Source organism: Numida meleagris, chromosome 1, assembly GCF_002078875.1.
Source record: "Numida meleagris isolate 19003 breed g44 Domestic line chromosome 1, NumMel1.0, whole genome shotgun sequence".
Taxonomy (NCBI): Eukaryota; Metazoa; Chordata; class Aves; order Galliformes; family Numididae; genus Numida; species Numida meleagris.
This window is the reverse complement of record NC_034409.1, coordinates 90,638,002-90,652,631: the sequence shown is the minus strand read 5'-3', so window position 1 is coordinate 90,652,631 and position 14,630 is coordinate 90,638,002.

The following is a 14,630-nucleotide window of genomic DNA, read 5'->3' as shown; positions in this document are numbered from 1 at the left end:
GGCCTTCCTTTACCCCCTAGCACCATCACTAATATGGCATCCTTTCCAGATGCAATGTTTTCTGAGCAATGTTATGCTAAATGTTTGTTTCGTTGGGGTTTTTTCCCCCCTATATTAGAATCTCATTCATGGGCCAAACTCAACATAATTCTGTTTGTTTTGGTTTGTTTTTTTTATTTTTAAATAACATTTGCTTTCATATAAAGGCTCAATATAGAAGTTGGGAGGCATGATATAATCTGAAAAGGAAGTCTACAAAAGTGAAAGGTGTTTTCATGTTCAAGAACTAAATTTGGTCTGGTGAATTGCTTCACGTCTATGAATTTCCTCAAGCTGGCACATAACATAGTTCAACTGAATTTTATTGCCACAAAAAGTCCAGCATCCAGGGCATTCCTTGCAGCCCAGTACTTCAGGTCATGTTTTAGTTTTCAAGCTGAGGATGTCAGGTAAAAATGTTTAGTTATGAAGATTTTAGAAAATACATGAGCGAGTGAGCACAAGCATCCTTAGAGATTTCTTTACTTAGGAAATTTAAAAAAAAAGAATCCAAGCCCTATAGGTTGTCTTAGAGAACATACTGTTTTTTATACGGTTCTGAAGTTTTTCCTCTTTTGTGCGACAAAGTACTGGTACTATGTGGATTCATGGAACACTTTAAAAACTATAATAGGTATTCATCTATTTAAAGAAACAAAAAAATGCATATAACAAGAGTAGTCCTTAGCAAAAAAAAAAAAAGCTGTTCTACATACACAGACCAGACTAATACCTGCAAGATTTTCAATAATTAAGATGTGCTGTTCTAAATTTAAAAAAAAAAATACTAACACATGGAACCTATATCAGTATAGGAAGTTTCTTGAATCAGAAAACTTTGTTTTTTTCCTAGGGAAATAAAGACAACACTGAAAGATCTGTTTCGTAAAGTTGGAAGCATTGGTGTATTAAACTTTAATTTTTACATTTTCTTGTCAATTGCTGAAAAACAGATTTACTTTTTTTAAATAAGGTGTCAAAAATAAAATCCATGAAGCCATGTTAGTAAGTTTACTTGACGATCATAGTGTGTAAAATTCACTACAGGAAAAAAACCAAACAGACCAGCATATATTACTGCATTCTTAACTTAATACTGGTAATTCTCACAAAAGAACATTAAATACGCCTTCTGAGAAGAATGTACTTACTGTGAAGAATACATTAAGATCAAATTATTGTTTACAAACAAGTTTTGAGTAGAGTACTAAGGATCAAGTTTGAAGAGGAGTTGGAATTATCTGATTTACTACTTAAAGCTTGTTTTAAGAGCTAGGGAAATATCAGATTTCATTTAGAAGATTTCTGGATAACGCTTGAGTAGTTTTGAAGTTGTTTAGATGAATAAGATGAGAGGTTAATCATGTGCTGAGGGAAACGATCCATGGCACCTACATTAGAATTGCATTAAGAATATTTATAATAGCAACTTCATCTTCACATCAGCCCTTACTATTTTCTCTGTAGTTTATTAGGTATACTAATTATATTGACATTTTTTATGTTCATTTTTAATTTTTTTCAGTTTCCGTACTTCTTAATCAGCTTCACAATTGTAACTGTAAGTATTGCATAACCTTACAAGAAAATTAAGTTCATGCCTCTTTGGGGTTACACGGTATAAGTATTTCCTTCCTGTCTTGAATTTCAAGAGATTACATTCAAACATCACGGAAATTGCTTTAATCCAAAAAGGAATTATTCTTTGTCACATTTTCTCCCCCTTACCAAGAACAAACAATAGTTAAAGTTCTCTTGATCATGGTATCATTGTAACTCAGTTATCCTAACTATCCTGGCCAAATTCAGACTTCAGCAAATGAATTTCAAAATGCTTTTACTGAACTGAATAAGATTCAGCAGAAGCCCTTGTAATGTTGTTATTTGTTCACAATACCATAAACAGTCACACTGTAACGTATCTCTGCAAAGGCTACAATTCCTTGCAGAAAGGGAGCAGACACCAGAAGGCTACAAAGAATGGCTGAAGATGCATCAACTATTTGCATGTGGTCATGATGGTCAGAGCGTGGTCATTTGGGGCTGAAGACTTGCTAAATTTGGTGGTACAGAGAATGATGTACCCTTAATCAGTGCCCTGTAAGTTACAGTGAGAGCTGGGCACATGGAGGGTTTTCTACTCTCCTGTGTTCCAGAATCCCTCACAGCTGAGTTCCCCTTTCCTTGAGGCAGCATTTTTCAGCTAAAGTCATAACAATAACCAAGACTGCCTATTTCTATACCAGCCCCGATGAAGTCAGCTGAAGTGATAGAGTGGATACAGCTTCCAGGAGGCAAGTTTCCTTCTTCAATGGCTCTATACAGTCCAGGAAGAAACAATACCTTTGAAGAGAGATATAGGGACCCACCTGCCACTAAAGCTGAGATAGAAGGCCCTAAAGAAGGCTTCCATAGGAACAAGGTAGATAGACTGTCAAAATTCATAGCACAGCCCTTTCTCCTGTCCTGAACTGCCCTACCTCATGCTTCATGGAGTAGTTTCACTTCTAAAAACCTGCTGTGTTGCACTGGGAGAACACAGGTTGAAGTAATTTGATTCCAGTATAGGAGCAAAAAGACAAAGAACTGCACGTTGTTTCAAGTAAATGAAGATGACATGATGTTGAACAGTTACAGTAAGCAGTCTTTTCAAATGTTATAGCACAAATTAAGAAAACCAACATATAGTAAACATCAGGAGAGAAAAACTAAGAAAAATAGAACAATCTCGCCCCCACACACAGGAAAAAAAAAACACACTTTGTTCCTTATCCAGTTTTTGCCAAGAATGTATAATTCAACTTGCTGTTTCATCTTGCTCTAACAGACTGATGTAGTTTTGAGGTCAGATACTATTGTTTCCAAAGTAGCTACATGACCCTTCTCCCATCATCCTCAGCCTTCTGGCACACCTCATCAATACACAAGCATCTCCTGTTTATCTGGGAGCTGGCAGAAAAGATATCTCATCTCCAGGAGACAAATAGTAGCAGTAATGACGATAGGACAAAGCCATTTGGAGTAGAGGAGGAAGAAAAAATGGAGCTCAGAGAAGATAGGAGAGGGTTAAGAGAATGATCTCTGCAAGAAAAAGCAATGCAAAAGCACCATGGGGAAGAAGCAGCAAGGAAATGGCATTTAAGCTTGGCTATCAGGCAAAGGCTGAAGGATCCTGGTGTGGCAGTAAATGGGAGCAGAAATGGAGTGTACTGGAGTTGGAAAAAAGCACTACCACAGGATGATTATAACTACCTTGAAGTGGGATATCCCCTCTCCCTTAGAAAGGGCCCTGCAGTTCAGGGGCAGTGGAATAAGGGCCTAAGGATAGTCCCCTGAGGCAAATGGGAGCACCAAGGTGCCATCAGGAGCTCATAAAAAGCACTACAGGAGCATCACGAGTACAACATTTCATCTTATGTAAAACCAGTCACCCACATACAAATGGCATACTGTACTGAAGATGCTGGCCACCACGCCCAGGAATGGTGCAGACCAAGACATCTGTTTAACAGCAGGATAGGAAAACTCTGTTCAAATGAACAACTACAAGCACTTGCACAGGCTGAATACATCAGTGGGCAGCCTTCACTTCCTCTCACTCTCTCTCATTTTTCTCATGTCTCTTCCCTCCCTACTGCAGCTTTCTTTTTTCCTGAGCTCACCAAATCCATAGCTTACATTCATCTAGTCTGGCCTTCTCAAACTGAGCCTTACTCAGTTTTGGCTGTCACAATAAAGATAAAAAAACATTGCTGAAGTTTGAAGAATGAGAGATCCAAGCTTAAAGATGGTGAAACTGAGCAGCAAAGCACAACCTCTCCTGCAAAGTGAGAGATGGAAAAGAAAAATAACACTCCACATGGTGTAGTAGGAACAAAAACATTTCCAAAATTCTCTGCAGGCCTACTGCTGAATCATTTTGATATGCAATACCATTACTGAGACAATCCTGATCATATGCTGTTAACACATTGCACAAGATTCGTAATCTCTGAACAACTACACTAACACGAGCTTGTTTGTGAGTCAAACAAGACTAACTTTTCAAATTCTTAAAGAGAATTTGGAAAAAAGTGCTCAGGCTGTCTCTCAGTGGATCATAAAACAGATAGCCCACCAGTATTTTTGGTCCAGTGATTAGGTGCATTGTGACATGATGAATAATGATGCTTGTAATAGAAAAGTCAGAAGAGCCAGAATTTTTTCCATTGAGAAGAAGTTAAATAGTTAACAGACTACCTCTCAATAGATAACGGTCATGCTGGGATATCAATTTTTAATCACAAAGAAAGTCACATATCTGTATGAACTTATTTTACTGATAAGAGCTTGCTTTTACTGATATGGAGGAGATATTCATATAAAACCAGATCAAGTGTAAAGCATGCTACAGGTACCGGCCTTTAGCAGTCACTTAGGGAAGAGCACAAAACCACAGCATGCCCACATTCGTGCTTCTGCAGAATAGGAACCAGCATCATTTGGTGCAAAGAACTTCCAAACAAGGAATAGTATTTATTATACTTAGTTTTTAAACACTGTATAATCCTTGACATTCCCACTCCACACTATCAACATGGATTCCTTCAGCTTTTAGCATTTACATTTTCCTGAGGCAAGGAGTCATGTAGCTTGGTGAACAGTGTTACTCAAGCACCTCCGTCAGCATGCACTAAGGTGAGGACTTGAGGGCTTTCAGTGGTTCTCAAGAAAAATCAGGTTATCCTTTCCACAAGAAACACTCTTTTCAAACTTCATTTCTGTCGATAATGCCACTCTGAATTCACACATTAACAAAAAATATTTCACTATACTTAAAGGCACATGCACTCTGCTTCTGCAAGAGACTTTGGGCTTTGAACAATTTTGCAAAGCACAAGCTTCCATGTACCTGCCTTCTGCCTTCCAACCCTGATCTTCTGGACCTTGCCTTTCCAACCACTTCATTGACTTGGACAAGTCAAGATCTATGCAGCACAGCAAATACTGCCATTACATATGCAAGAGGCTCATGATACACAAAATGTATTTGCCACAAAATGATGCCAGGTTGAAAGATCTCTCTACTGTTCCTCCACCACTAGGAAACACCACATATCAGATGGTACTTCATTTGGGGTTTCCTTCCCAAGACATTGAGATTTACTACTGAGTCCTTTTCTATCTTAAGCTTAAGAAGGAAAAGTTCTTAATCCTCAGAATTAAGGGGGTTACAGGTAAATTTTAGTATGTTCGTGTGTTAGAAAGACTATGAACCACTACCATCTATCACAGGTGATGTAAATGAACAATTTGAGTTCAGTAGACAAGCAACATGCATAGCATGCTCATCATCTCAGTTATAGTATACCTTACTCATTTTACAGAATAAGTTGCATAATTACATCCTGTGCTTCTCTTAGACCGCTCTAGTATGGCTTAGAAACTGCCAACAACATTTTATTAAAAGCCTTCTTTCTAACAGGTTAAAAAGGTTTCTATATCTAATTGCTCCATAGTTTAAACGTTAAGATGTAAAAACATACTCCCTCTTATTTTATAACCTTTCACTGGGGGCAGGTATAAACTACAAACACCACCCTCACTAGCAGGATCTCCATAAAGTGCTAGAAAGGACTAGCTTGCTGACCCCCCAGCAATAGCTCTTGTCATGCTTGGGCATTCATTCTCACTGGAAGAGCAAACACCAGTGCACTAGGGCACTCACCCCATCCCTGTCTACCCACCATCACTGCTTAACTGCGGCTGGAGCCCCACTGGTATGAGGGATGCCTCTCCCATCCCCAGCCCCTTCCTGAGGAACAACTCAGCCCAGAGTCCCTGCCCTCCCTATACATGATTGGGACAGCTGACACTCACAGTGCCACAACATATTTGTTGCATGGGAACTGGCACTAAGGCACACAAGGATAACAACTAGTGTTCAAAATCTAGAACGTAATGGTCAGCTGCTCACAGAGAGGCTGAGTAGAGCAACAGGTAAGTTGTTTCAGCCCAGCAGGGAAAGCCAGTCCCTGCCGGCCAATTCTTGCTGTTAGAATCCTAAACTCTATTCAAAGACTCTAAAAATAAGCCTTACAAAGGTGGTCCAAGCCAGACACATGCTAATGTATGTTTCACAATGCTGTCCACTATGTGACAATAAAGCACAACGGATTTTAAATGGATGTTTGGTCTTAAACATCTTTCAGCTGCAGTATAAAGACAGCTTACAGTAGAGAAATATCTTCAGTGTATTTTGTTAGCTACAGTTCACATCACGAACTGTGTTTATGCAGTGGTATTACAGATTGTTATTGTGATTCTATAGGTAAAAGTAGGTCAAACTGATTAATACAGCAGCCCTGACAATAAAATTGCCATTAATATATAGGTAGTTAACTTGATCTCCAAAAGATGCATCCTTATCTCATTTCCTCAGTACTCTGGAGCAACCTCCAGAATATCAACCACATATTACATACACATCAGAACAGCAGAAAGCTGCATGATTAAAGGCACTACATTGTTAAGAATACCAATTCCTAACCAGTTATGACTCATGAATTGAGAAATAAAGCTAATTTCTTTTGGGTAGATGAAGAATACTTAACAGAAGTAGATATTTTATTTGGCTGTTATTATGCCACAGAAGTGTTCATGTGCTATTAAATAATTTGGATTATTAACTCTTTGGTACATTGTTTGGATAATTGAAACAAAAAAGACTGCCGCTAAGATTTTTTTTTTTTTGACAGTAAGTGAAAGAAAATTTTTTTCTGTTACTCAAAAAAGAGAAAAATAATGTATATCATTCTCAAATACAGAGAAACCAAAATGAGCCTGTAATTTCAGTCACAGCATTTGGAATTTTTCAAAGACTTATTCTCTGGTATAAAATACTGGCTTCCTTCTTTAAAACTGATAAAATTATACCTGCATAAAGTCTTTCAAACAATGTCTACATAAAATAATACATATAAATTTCTCTGTCTTTAAGACTGACTTTTAGTTCAGTTTAAAGTAGTTTGCAGCTAATTCTGTCCATAATTTATCGCATATCTGTTGGAACATCCTTCATCATCTTGTAATGACGTTGACCATGCTGAATAGAGGCTCCCACAGATAAAATCTCTTGATGTCAATTACATTCACAGCTCTAGATGGAAAGGTTCTTTATTACAAAGTGATTGAAAATTCCATATTTTCTATGAAGTCTCAGCTGTAGTATTATTAGCCAAATAAGGAACTTTTCTTGTTCACATTACACGTTTTACTCAATGTATAAATTACTGTCCTCCTCCAGTTGCCCTCATCTCTTGCCTCTAATATGATTCCCACAACTGTCAGTAACAGGGTTTAAAACAAAACAAATGAACAAAAACCTTACAAAGGCTGTCCACACAACTGTGAGCCTTGATCTGTAGTCATGGGAAAATAGAAAAGAGCATTAATACTTCTCTCACCCAGCCCTTAAACTCAGCTATGAGTTGATCCATTTTGAATCTTTCTTCAGTGGTTCTTTCTATTCATTTTTTCTCTAGGAGAGTGTTCCCCGTCCTTGCACACCGCCTCCTTGTAGGATTTTTCCATACCACTAATTATTTTTGCTTCTTCCACCTCCATCTCTACTCTCTTGTCAGCAGCAAGTTGGCTAAAAGTGCACACTGTTTTCCAGATGGCTGCACACGCCACAGTGAGGGTGACATTATTTCTTCTGTTCTTTCCAAAATTCACTAGTAATTTTTTAGGTTTTAATGAACAAGATTGTTCATTTAGTTTTAATTTTTATTTTTTTGTTTGTGGATTGCTGTTAAGTCTGAAGCTATCAAATTAATATATAAAAAGCTTCTATTATTTTTCTGCTGTACATTAACTTGCACACATTCACAAACAGCTTGGCCTACTACGTGGAAAGAGTTACCTTATCTTGCCAGGTCCCTGCAAATCTCCTTAGTACAGCCATCAGTATTATTAAGCAGCAATTCAGGATGCCTTAGGTTTGAATAAATCTGTAAATTAAATACGCACAGGAGTCAGTATTATCTTTGGTGTGTCTGAAACAGTTGCCTCTCTCTCTCTCTCATAGCCTTCTACTTTCACACTCCTTCAGGACCTGCCCCACCCAGGTTTCATTGGCAAGTAGACGGAAAACAAAGTAGGACTGAACAGCAGAACTCAAATTTGTTGGTAATACCACATCCATGGCTGCAGCTCCTCCATGAAGATGTGTAGATACTCCTTAGCATAAAGCATTTCAAAGTTCCACAGTTCATTATGAAGGCAGAAGACACGTATGCAGACCCAAGGATATCTGTACCTTCCTAAGAGTTTGATGTCCCCCTCCCAGTATTTATTCAAACTCAGCTCTTGGATACATTTGCCTTTGAGCAGTCCTTGAACGATTACATTACTGTGCACTCATTAGCTCATCTCCAAATGACCCCTAATTGCACAAGTAGGCAGGTAGTAGATGATTACAGTACTGAAACCAATTAAGATCCTTATTCAAAAGAAAGCTATTCAACAGACTTCAAGATAGCATGCAACTGAATGTTGTTCGCTCTTCATATTCATCTGTGTTTTACTACTTAAGTGTGGTCAGAAGCAGCAATAAGTTTGCCTAGCCAAATTAAAGCTACATCTCTTCAAGAAAATTTATTTTTCAGGCTAACATATTCCAGTCATCTAGTAATAAGAGCGTGAGGACACGTGCTGCACATATTTACATAAAGAAAGACAACAGTGAAGTTCTTGAAAACAAACAATGAAAACAACACAAAATTAAGGAGAGTAGTTCCCTAAGATGACTCAAGAATTTAAACATTTGTGCTAAGTAAATGGGGGGGAGGGGCAGGGAAGGTGGGTTAGATGTTAAGTGCTATAGTTACCAAAAAAAAATAGCCAGGAAGAGCCAGTAGGAAAAAGATAAACAGGTACTTTCTCTTTGAGAAATTTTACATACGCTTTCGTTGCACAATTCACAGAATACAAATGTATTCCATTCTCTACTAAAGATCATTTAAGTAAATTAAGGGGAAAAAAGAAAGAAGATCGACAAGTTCCTTCTGAAAGAAGAAAACCTCTTATGGTGAGGTGTTTATATGAAAGAAATCCATGAGAGTTGCTTAAAACAGTGAAGGTTTAAAATGTTTCAGAAATACAAAAGTATATAAAATGTTTGAAAATCTTTATCAACACTTAGGCATCAAAAAAGACAATATCCTTTGAACTAGATTATCATGAGACACGGAAATCCAGGATTCAGAGACGTACAAGTAATTCCAAAATCACAGGACAAAAAGGAGATAATTGCTGTGATTTTAAGACCCCAACAAAACAAAAGCTTACTTGAATATGATGTGCAGATAGTTAGCTTCTGCAGTTGGGCTATTAAAACTGTTATGCCTGTTTTGAAGATGCAAGGCTCAAGTTACCTTGCAAGAATATTGCCATCCAAAGGGATCTTGACAAACTCATGAGAGAGGCTCATGTGAATCTAACTAAGTTCAACAAAGCCAAGTGCAAGCTGTTGCACTTCAGCTGTGGCAATCCCAGATATGTGTACAAACCGCGTGAAGAACTCATTGAGAGCAGCCCCGGCGGTCCTGATGGACAAAAAGATGGACATGAGCCAGGAGTGTACTCTTGCAGCCCAGAAGGCCAACTGTATCCTGGGTTGCATCAAAAGAGGCGTGGTTAGCAGGGAGAGGGTGGGGTGGTCCCTCTCAGCTCTGTTCTCATGAGGCCCCATCTGGAGTACCTGTGTCCAGGTCTGGGGCAACCAGCGCAAGAAACACATGGAGCTGCTGGAACATGTTGAGAGGAAAGCCACAGAGATCATCAGAGGCCTGGAGCACCTGTTCTATGAAGACAGGCTGAGTGAACTAATCTTGTTCAGTCTAGAGAAGAGGAGTCTCTAGAGAGATTTCTTTAAGACCTTCCAGTTTTTAAAGGGAAATTATAAACAGGAGAGAAATCAACTTTTTACATGTGTAGATAGCAACTGGACAAAGAAGAATGGTTTTAAACTAAAGAGAGAGTTAGATTAAATGTCAGGGGGAAGGTATTTCATTGAGAGAGTAATGAAGTGCTGGCATAGGTTGTCCAGAGAAGCTATGGATGCCCCACCCATGAAGGTATTCAAGGCCAGGTGGGATGGAGACCCGGGCAGTCTGATCTGGTACCTGGCAGCCCTGCCCATGGCAGGACGTTGTTAGCATCTTTGATGTTCTTTGCAATCCAAGCCATTCTATGATTCTGTCAACCACGATCACATTTGGCAAATCCTTAGGCAACTCTAAAAGAAAGATTACTGAACAGCTATAAGCACCATGTTCAATATTTCACCTTAAACCACAACAAACAACAGCAAGCTACTACTAGCATGAAAATGATCAGTCCAGTCAAATGCATCATTGAACATAGATTCTCTTTAGCAATAGTGCTCCAGACTTCTTGTGAAAGTATCATTGGTGTTTGTATTTGAGAGGGAATACAATCCAGGGTTCATTTGCATCACAGTGCTAGTTTCTGCTAGAAACCCCTTTATGGTGAAAATTAATAGATAAGAAAAAAAAGACATCAACTCTACAAATACAATTTGTAATTACTTCACTTATTCGGACTACATCAAAAGAAGAAAATGATTTTGTAAAGTGATGTTTACTCGTGACAATAATGGGTAAGATGAAGGTGAAGAGCAGAACTGAATATATTTTCAGCCATCACTTAATCCAATTTTGTATCTGCACTGACACTTCCTCGTTTGCTGTGTCCACACTATCTCAAATTGGTATTTGCGGCCTTGGAGCTGAAGGCTGTTTTGTCTCAGTTCTTTTTCCCTACAGCAGAAACAATGAACAAACACATCAGGATAAGCGGTTGGATTGAGAGTCCACAGAAGAAATAAAATCCTGGAATCTGAATACACTCCGCAGATGTGGAATCTTGCCCTGGGGCTTCATTGAAATTCTATTGCCTGATAAAAGGAGATGGAATAGATTCAGTTGATTTTCCTACAGCTAGTCTCATTCTAGAAGAGAAGCTGAAAAAGATAGCAGTAAGGGGGAAGAAAAGAAGTCCCAGATGATGATAAAACTGAAGCCTTGAACACCTAAGCCAGAATATACACTTGCTCTTAAAGAACTAATCTTCGAGCCAGCAGATACATCCATGGGCACGCCAGACAATTCCACAATGGCTCTCTCTGTCCAAGGAAATATTTGTTTGTACAATGCAGCACAGAAGAAACAACACAGAGCAACCAAGAAGTGGCTACAGGATAACACCTGGCAGTACAGGGGAGTCAACAGGACATACTGGGCATTAATGTTTAAGTGTCTACCTGTACTATTATTTCCTTGTCTAAACAGAGACAACAAGTAGTTTTGTCACTTACCCATAAGGAGGGAAGTCTGAGGTCTGCTATGCACAAGGAAAACCTAAAACACTAGACATGTATCCTGAAAAGTTTCAGTTTGGAAGGAAATTCATAGAGTAAGATAAAAAAAAACATAAAGCAAACTTCATTATCTAAAAGCTTATATAGTTGCAAGGAAACATCAGAAATGATGCTATGACACACAAGAGGGAGAATCGGCACTCTGGATTATTGGAGTGAAAGCAGTATTCTCATCAGGACATGATCAGGCACAGGATTTTGAGTGAGCTTCAGTCTGACCACACATTAAAAATGCAAACTCCAGAAGGAAGTGAGGGAAAGACATCAAATCAAGCTCACGTGAAACAGACAAAATATCGTCTGCTTGAAGACATCAGAAAGGGTGTCCATGTCTCAGGAACATCCAGCACTCATTGCCTGGTAAAATACCAGGAAGTTGCTTCTCAAATGGATTTCCACTGAGCTGCTGGTATCTGCCTACAGAAGCACAATTCTCCTCTGGTGTTTTAATTGATGTTGTATTAAGCTCTACTGCTAGGAGGAATTACTTTCTGAAAAAGTAATACAGAAAAGTTTTAAGGAACAAATCATGACTGCTTGCTTATCTCTACAACTACACTGTAGGATCTTGAGAAATTCCAATATTGTAGTTAATTCCTCACATCTACTTGGAGGCTTGCCAGAACAGCCTGTGAAATACCTGGCATCTTTGCTTGTTCAGATGCTAGCAGTATTTTTTCATTGGAGGTGGTAGAAAAGTCACGGTCAGAACATACAAAATGGTTCTGATTGTGACTGTTATTCTTGAATCATTTTCTTACCATAATATACTTTTGAATTTACATGTATTAGCAAAGAGCTGAAGGGCTCAGTTTGCCTTTCCAACTTCTTTGGCAACCAAGCTTATATCAGATTCCAAATCTTGTAAATAAGGCTGCCAGTCCTTTCTGCATATGTGTCCAAAGTGCCCAGTCTGATTTTTAAAATGCTTGCAATCTTAAGGACTACTGACAAAATCAACTACTCTTTATCCTTTTTGATGGCAAGCTCTTTCAAATATACCTTGTATGGCCTGACAGACTTTTCAATCAGCTCCTAAGGAAAACCAAGGTTGGCATCTAAATCTATGATTAGGAAACAAACCAACCAACCTCACCGAAACGTCCCCATTGATGGCAACCCACGAGATTTATGGCAGAATATTATCCCCTACAGACTCAAAAGAGCATTTGGAAGGGAAGCACAACAACTTTACCTACTCAAATTTGAATAAAACTGGAAGATACTAACTGACTTTTCCCCCTCTTTGGTGGAAGTAAGATCTCACTGAAAAAGGAGGCCAAAGTCAAATTTTTAAAATAATAAAATCAGTTTGATTTTATTATTTACTGAGGCTCTGCCAGCAGACGCACTAAATTGTCAGAAAGCAAGGAAGAACATGCTAGCTAAACAAGATGGTTCAACAGTTCACAGAAAAAAAAAATCAAGCCAATGTGAAACCAGTTAACAGGAACAACCTTTGACATGGAACACATTGCAGGAACTGCAGGCAGAACACGAAGTGCAAAACACTTCAGTATGACAAGTGAAATTGGTGATTGTCCCAAAAATACCAAGGATAAGAGGCTGTGAAGGATAACATTACACAGAGAATGAAGGATCAATTTGTGTCTTTTTTGTGAGAAGAATGGCTGTAAGACACCTTTACAGTAAAGAAAAATAAGGGAAAGAAAATAGAGGAACTCTGTCAAAGACGACTTGCAGAAAAGCAGTGTTGAGCTTTTCTACGCTGAGTAAGTGACTGGCAGAGATTAAAGCATGTAGAAAAACAGAGCTTTCTTCACATTTTGATGCAAAAGAGGACTAACCCTTTCATACATAACAGGTAATGTATAAGCATTAAAACTTTAAATCAACATAAGACATTTCATAGAATCTTTATTTTTCCCCATGTTGAGATCCCTTATTAAAATCTTCAATATCACTGGAGTGAGAAAATTCAAACACTCTGCTGCCCTCAAACAGATCTGGGTCTCAGTACTGTCTTACAAGTGTAGCTATCAGAAAGATCAACATGATGGAAATGGCGTTACAAAAGAGGTGGAAGGACCAGCACAAGAGAAAGGTGCTACAAAGGAAGGGAAGAAGATTGCTCACCTCTATCAGAAGATTCTGGGTTTGCAGGGAAAGGCTTCCACCAAGGAGGGATCTCCAGGAAGAGATCCTTCCTCAGCAGCAGTCAGCTCTTAAATGAGGCCTAAGAGGGGTGGAGCCTGGCTGCACCCCTTCCAGTCCCACAGGTGAATTGCCTTCACCTGTGCTCCTAGGGCTGACTGGGTCTTTCCTCCAGGTGCTCAATCAGTGGTTCAGGCCATGACTCAGCAGTTCCCATACAAGAAGTCATAAAAATTTATCAAGGTAACAAACATAGGACTAATTGTTGAATATCTGAATTGGACACATTGGAATAAAGATGTTCAGTCTTCTGAAGACTGCTATAATGATGAGCTCTGCTTTTGGTACTTCAAAATAATAGAGCTCACTGCCTACATTTCAGCTGAAAAGCACTAATGCATTTTAGAAAGATGTTTCTGAACAGTGTTAGGAAAGCATGAAAAACCACAGCAGAACAGAAATATCCACTGAAAAAAGAGTGAATTGTACAAATCAGTTGTGTTTTTTTCCAAGTTATAAAACTGAGTAGACGTTTCAGTTTATTATCTTCTTTCTGTAGCATACAGAAGCTAAACTACAGTTCAGCAACACAAGATTATGGAATAGCACAATACATTAACAACATCATTTATCTATCTGTCAACGGTTTACGGGCGTTCAGCCCGGTTCCGTGACGAAGGGGACGGGGAATCCACGGGTCCACACCCCGGGAAAAGGGAAAAGGGGAAAAGGGTAAGGAGATGACCCTGAGAGCAAAGAACAGCGGCAACAATCTGAGGAGAAACAAACTAATTTACTAAATAANAAAGGGGACAGGGGATCCACAGGTCCACGTCCCGGGAAAAGGGGAAAGGGGAAAAGGGTAAGGAGATGGCCCTGAGAGCAAAGAACAGCGGCAACAATCTGAGGAGAAACAAACTAATTTACTAAATAAGATATCGGAATGCAAAACAACACACTATAATACAATATAATTACAATTTACGCTGATAAATCCAATACAGAGAGAGAGAATGTCCCCAAATCAAGGTAG